Raw genomic sequence first — 7,032 nt, 5'->3', positions numbered from 1 at the left:
TTTGAGCTGTGACTGTTGTGTTGTTTGAGCTGTGGCTGTTGTGTTGTTTGAGCTGTGACTGTTGTGTTGTTTGAGCTGTGGCTGTTGTGTTGTTTGAGCTGTGACTGTTGTGTTGTTTGAGCTGTGACTGTTGTGTTGTTTGAGCTGTGACTGTGGTCTTGGTTTCTGGACACTGATGAACGTCAGTAAGAGAAAACGAAGGCGTTGAAATAGTATGGGGGGGATATATTTGTCCTGTTACTCACAGGTGTGTAATGGTAAAGTGTTTATTCATATCCCAACTGCCCCCAGGACACCCACAGGGAGAGGGGTCACGGACAGGGACACCGTTGTCCAGCACCCATGGAGCACTGGGGTTAAGTGCCTTGCTCAAGGGCACAGCGTCAGATTTGGCATTTCTGTCAGCTCATATTATGTCTATATTCAGTGTTGTAATGATGTGGAAATAGTTAAAGTACAAAAAGGAAAATAAATCAACATAAATATGGGTTGTATTTACAATGGTGTTTGTTCTACACTGGTTTGCCCTTTTCTTGTAGCAAACAGTCACACGTCTTGCTGCTGTGATGTCACACTGTGGTATTTCACCCAGGAGATATCTTTATTTACCTAGGCAAGTCAGTTAAGAACACATTATTATTTTCAATGACGGCCTAGGAACAGTGGGTTAACTGGTCTAGGACCAGTAGGTTAACTGCCTTGTTCAGGGGCAGAACAACCTAGGAACAGTGGGTTAACTGGCCTAGGAACAGGGGAACAGTGGGTTAACTGGCCTAGGAACAGTGGGTTAACTGGCCTAGGAACAGTGGGTTAACTGGCCTAGGAACAGTGGGTTAACTGCCTTGTTCAGGGGGAAGAACGACAGATTATCAAAATTGGATTTGTTGTTTCTATCAAGAGAACATCCCTGGTCATTCCTACTGCCTCTGATCTGGAGGACTCACTAAACAGAGAACATCCCTGGTCATCCCTACAGCCTCTGATCTGGAGGACTCACTAAACAGAGAACATCCCTGGTCATTCCTATTGCCTCTGATCCGGAGGACTCACGAAACAGAGAACATCCCTGGTCATTTATACTGCCTCTGATCTGGAGGACTCACTAAACAGAGAACATCCCTGGTCATCCCTACTGCCTCTGATCTGACTGTCTCACTAAACAGAGAACATCCCTGGTCATCCCTACAGCCTCTGATCTGGAGGACTCACTAAACAGAGAACATCCCTGGTCATTCCTATTGCCTCTGATCCGGAGGACTCACTAAACAGAGAACATCCCTGGTCATTCCTATTGCCTCTGATCTGGAGGACTCACTAAACAGAGAACATCCCTGGTCATCCCTACTAGCCTCTGATCTGGAGGACTCACTAAACAGAGAACATCCCTGGTCATCCCTACTGCCTCTGATCTGGAGGACTCACTAAACAGAGAACATCCCTGGTCATTCCTATTGCCTCTGATCTGGAGGACTCACTAAACAGAGAACATCCCTGGTCATTCCTACTGCCTCTGATCTGGAGGACTCACTAAACAGAGAACATCCCTGGTCATTCCTATTGCCTCTGATCTGGAGGACTCACTAAACAGAGAACATCCCTGGTCATTCCTACTGCCTCTGATCTGGAGGACTCACTAAACAGAGAACATCCCTGGTCATCCCTACTGCCTCTGATCTGGAGGACTCACTAAACAGAGAACATCCCTGGTCATCCCTACTGCCTCTAATCTGTCAGACTCACTAAACAGAGAACATCCCTGGTCATTCCTACTGCCTCTGATCTGGCAGACTCACTAAACAGAGAACATCCCTGGTCATCCCTACTGCCTCTGATCTGTCAGACTCACTAAACAGAGAACATCCCTGGTCATTCCAACTGCCTCTGATCTGGAGGACTCACTTAACACAAATGCTTTGTTTGTAAATGATGTCTCAGTGTTGGAGTGTGTCCCTGGCTATCTGTAAATGATGTCTGAGTGTTGGAGTGTGACCCTGTCTATCTGTAAATGATGTCTCAGTGTTGGAGTGTGCCCCTGGCTATCTGTAAATGATGTCTGAGTGTTGGAGTGTGACCCTGTCTATCTGTAAATGATGTCTCAGTGTTGGAGTGTGCCCCTGGCTATCTGTAAATGATGTCTGAGTGTTGGAGTGTGCCCCTGGATATCTGTAAATTAAAACAAACTAGAAAACAGTGCCATCTGGTTTGCTTAATATAAGCAATTTGAATGGATTTATACTTCTACTTTTTACTTTTGATAGTAAAGCATATTTCTATCCAAATACTTTTCGACTTTTACTCAAGTCGTATTTTACTGGGGGACTTTCACTTTTACTTGAGTCATTTTCTATTAAAGTAGCTTTACTTTTACTACAGTATGATGATTGAGTACCTTTTCCACCACGGCAGAAACACAGAGATAATGTGACCCTTCTCTACCACACCCACAGAAACACAGAGATAATGTGACCCTTCTCTACCACACCCACAGAAACACAGAGATAATGTGACCCTTCTCTACCACACCCACAGAAACACAGAGATAATGTGACCCTTCTCTACCACACCCACAGAAACACAGAGATAATGTGACCCTTCTCTACCACACCCACAGAAACACAGAGATAATGTGACCCTTCTCTACCACACCCACAGAAACACAGAGATAATGTGACCCTTCTCTACCACACCCACAGAAACACAGAGATAATGTGACCCTTCTCTACCACACCCACAGAAACACAGAGATAATGTGACCCTTCTCTACCACACCCACAGAAACACAGAGATAATGTGACCCTTCTCTACCACACCCACAGAAACACAGAGATAATGTGACCCTTCTCTACCACACCCACAGAAACACAGAGATAAGGTGACCCTTCTCTACCACACCCACAGAAACACAGAGATAATGTGACCCTTCTCTACCACACCCACAGAAACACAGAGATAAGGTGACCCTTCTCTACCACACCCACAGAAACACAGAGATAATGTGACCCTTCTCTACCACACCCACAGAAACACAGAGATAATGTGACCCTTCTCTACCACACCCACAGAAACACAGAGATAATGTGACCCTTCTCTACCACACCCACAGAAACACAGAGATAATGTGACCCTTCTCTACCACACCCACAGAAACACAGAGATAAGGTGACCCTTCTCTACCACACCCACAGAAACACAGAGATAAGGTGACCCTTCTCTACCACACCCACAGAAACACAGGGATAAGGCGATCCTTCTCTACCACACCCACAGAAACACAGAGATAATGTGACCCTTCTCTACCACACCCACAGAAACACAGAGATAAGGTGACCCTTCTCTACCACACCCACAGAAACACAGGGATAAGGTGATCCTTCTCTACCACACCCACAGAAACACAGAGATAATGTGACCCTTCTCTACCACACCCACAGAGATAAGGTGACCCTTCTCTACCACACCCACAGAAACACAGAGATAAGGTGACCCTTCTCTACCACACCCACAGAAACACAGAGATAATGTGACCCTTCTCTACCACACCCACAGAAACACAGGGATAAGGTGATCCTTCTCTACCACACCCACAGAAACACAGAGATAAGGTGACCCTTCTCTACCACACCCACAGAAACACAGGGATAAGGTGATCCTTCTCTACCACACCCACAGAAACACAGAGATAAGGTGACCCTTCTCTACCACACCCACAGAAACACAGGGATAAGGCGATCCTTCTCTACCACACCCACAGAAACACAGAGATAAGGTGACCCTTCTCTACCACACCCACAGAAACACAGGGATAAGGTGACCCTGTCTACCACACCCAGAGAAAAGGATCCAAGAGAAAGTCACAGCTCAAACAAGACACCCATAGGGAGCGAGGTCACGGTCAGGGACACCATTGTCCAGCACCCATGGAGCACTGGGGTTAAGTGCTTGCTCAAAGGCACAGTGACAGATTTGCCATTTTGTCAGCTCCGGGATTGGAACCGTCACCCTTTTGGGTTATTGGCCCAACGCTCTAACCTCAAGGTTATTTGTCTTTCCCAGAGTGTTGTTTTCAATAACAGACAGGCCCAGGTTGGTGCAAGTTTCTCCACACGTCCAGAAGCTCCTGAGGAGTGTTGAGGATGGTCGTGATAACAGCCATGTAGTGACAGCGGTCCTGGGCTCCTGCATACCCCTGAAAAAGGTTTCCACTGGGGGGGGTCAGTTGGCCGGATGCCCAGGTGTCTCACACAGTCCCAGATACACATCCTCTATGTAGACGGCTTTAACATGCCTGGACGCCTCCACCAGCTTCCTGAGGAGGTCTAAGGTGAAGACATAGCCCAGGCCCAGAGCATAAGGTGGATATACTGGTTCAGGAAACACCTCCTTTGGAAGGTACCATTTGGACCTCGGGTCCCGGAGAACTGCGGCGCTACTTTCCACCATTCCAGTCTGGTAGTTCTGCGTTGGAGCGTGAAGCAGCATGTTGACCAAGGTGTTCACGTTGAGGAACATGTCTGAGTCGATCTTCATGGCGTAGGAGGCGTTGGGGCAGCGAGAGCTCAGCCACTCCATCATCACCATGGTCTTGATGGTCAGGTTTTTGTAGCTGTCTATGAAGTCGCTCTGCAGCAGATCCTGGTGCTCTTTGCTCTCCTGCAGCACCTTCTCCTGGAGCTGCTCTGTCTCCTCTCCACTGGGCAGTCCCAGCAGGAAGAACAGACGGACCTCTCTGCCCAGTACCTGCCTCTCACTGCCCCAAGTCCTGCGGACGGCCTCACGGGCGTCCCTGTTATAGGGCGCCACTGGCACCATCAGAACCAGGAAGGGGTTCTGCTCCCGGCATTTCTTTGGCTCATCCAGGATGAAGATGTACTCTGATGGGTATTCTACATGGTACGGTCCTGGGGACACATACGGAGGAGGAGTGGCCAGTCCAGTGGTCGGTGTTATTGATGGCCAGTCCTGAATGGATATTGTGTCCAGGTAATCTTCTTATTCAGCTTGTGGTTCAACGTCAACATACATTGTAGGTGTGTCCTTGTTGTCTGGAGTTTCAGAGTCCACATAATATGTTGATTCATCGTTAGTGGTTGAACTGATGCTCTCGGAGGACAAGTCTTCTCCTTTTGAAGGGTCTGAGCTAGAACGGGGGTAGGTGGTTTGGGTTGTTGGGATATTCCAGAACGGTATAGTATATGACCCTCAGCGACACCAGTACCAGGAAGATCTTGGTGCACGTCCCCCAGTGACTGATCATTACATCGGGATCTTTGTCACTAGAAAAAAATAATAATGGAGGTCAATCGTAACAAACCAAAAACAAGCTGGTTGCTGATAATGGGCCTCTGTACGCCTCTGTAGATATTCCATTAAAAATCAGCCGTTTCCAGCTACAATAGTCATTTACAACATTAACAATGTCTACACTGTATTTCAGATCAATTTGACGCTATTTTAATGGACAAAAATACGTGCTTTTCTTTCAAAAACAAGGACATTTCTAAGTGACCCCAAACTTTTGAACGGGTAGCGTTTGTCTCAAGTGAAGCCTTGTGAAATGATCAAGCGTTTCGTACACCGAGGTGTCAGATACAGACAGGGGTTTGTGGCGAGTCACTGTTGCGTAGCTCCTGTAGGCCATGTCGTGTCAGGAAGGTTTCGCTTTTTACAAGCCATCTAGTTTCAGTCCTGTTCCTTTGGCAAAAATCTTTACATTTCCGTATTAGTTTAAAACAAGTTGACATCAAGATAGTGATGTTACAAAGTTTAGAAATAGCTTTGAGAAATTATACAGCAAAAGTGTATGTATTTATGTAGACCACAGCTGCCGGTTACTGTAGGAAGTGTCTAACTTGTTCTGTCCTGTTTTTATCTTGCCTGACTGTGTACAGTTCAGTTCCTGCTTATATTTTTGTATTTATTTGATTTCACCTTTATTTAACCAGGTAGACCAGATCACCTTTATTTAACCAGGTAGACCAGGTCACCTTTATTTAACCAGGTAGACCAGATCACCTTTATTTAACCAGGTAGACCAGGTCACCTTTATTTAACCAGGTAGACCAGATCACCTTTATTTAACCAGGTAGACCAGATCACCTTTATTTAACCAGGTAGACCAGATCACCTTTATTTAACCAGGTAGACCAGATCACCTTCATTTAACCAGGTAGGCTAGTTGAGAACAAGTTCTCATTTACAACTGCGACCTGGCCAAGATAAAGCAAAGCAGTGCGACACAAACAACACAGAGTTACACATGGAGTAAACAAACATGCAGTCAATTATACAATAGAGAAAGTCTATATACAGTGTGTGCATATGAGGTAGGATAAGGGCGGTGAGGCAATAAATAGGCCATAGTGGCAAAATAATTACAGTATGGCAAATTAAACATTGGGGTGATAGATGTGCAGAAGATGAGTGTGCAAGTAGTGATACTGGGGTGCAAAGGAGCAAAATAAATCAAATAAATAACAATATGGGGATGAGGTAGTTGGATGGGCTATTTACAGATTGGTTATGTACATGTGCAGTGATCTGTGAGCTGCTCTGACAGCTGGTGCTGAAAGTTAGTGAGGGAGGTAAGAGTCTCCAGCTTCAGTGATTTTTGCAATTCGTTCCAGTCATTGGCAGCAGAGAACTGGAAGGAAAGGTGGCCAACGGAGGAGTTGGCTTTAGGGGTGAACAGTGAAGTTTACCTGCTGGAGTACGTGCTGCAGGTGGGTGCTGCTATGGTGACCAGTGAGCTGAGATAAGGCGGGGCTTTACCTAGCAGAGACTTATAGATGACCTGGAGCCAGTGGGTTAGGCGACGGATATGAAGCGAGGGCCAGCCAACGAGAGCATACAGGTCGCAGTGGTGGGTAGTATATGGGGCTTTGGTGACAAAACGGATGGCACTGTGATAGACTGTATCCAATTTGCTGAGTAGAGTGTTGGAGGCTAATTTGTAAATGACATCGCTGAAGTCGAGGATCGGTAGGATAGTCAGTTTTATGAGGGTATGTTTGGCAGCATGAGTGAAGGATGCTT

At 46.4% G+C, this 7,032-nt stretch overlaps 1 pseudogene; it reads right to left on the bottom strand.

The window, feature by feature from the left end:
• Positions 1-3,848: 3,848 nt before the first annotated feature.
• On the bottom strand, positions 3,849-5,254 carry LOC139385001 (beta-1,3-galactosyltransferase 1-like; annotated as a pseudogene).
• Positions 5,255-7,032: the final 1,778 nt, after the last annotated feature.

This window comes from Oncorhynchus clarkii, chromosome 26 (assembly GCF_045791955.1).
Source record: "Oncorhynchus clarkii lewisi isolate Uvic-CL-2024 chromosome 26, UVic_Ocla_1.0, whole genome shotgun sequence".
Taxonomy (NCBI): domain Eukaryota; kingdom Metazoa; phylum Chordata; class Actinopteri; order Salmoniformes; family Salmonidae; genus Oncorhynchus; species Oncorhynchus clarkii.
The sequence above is the reverse complement of the archived record's forward strand: the minus strand, read 5'-3'. Positions and strand labels throughout refer to the sequence as shown.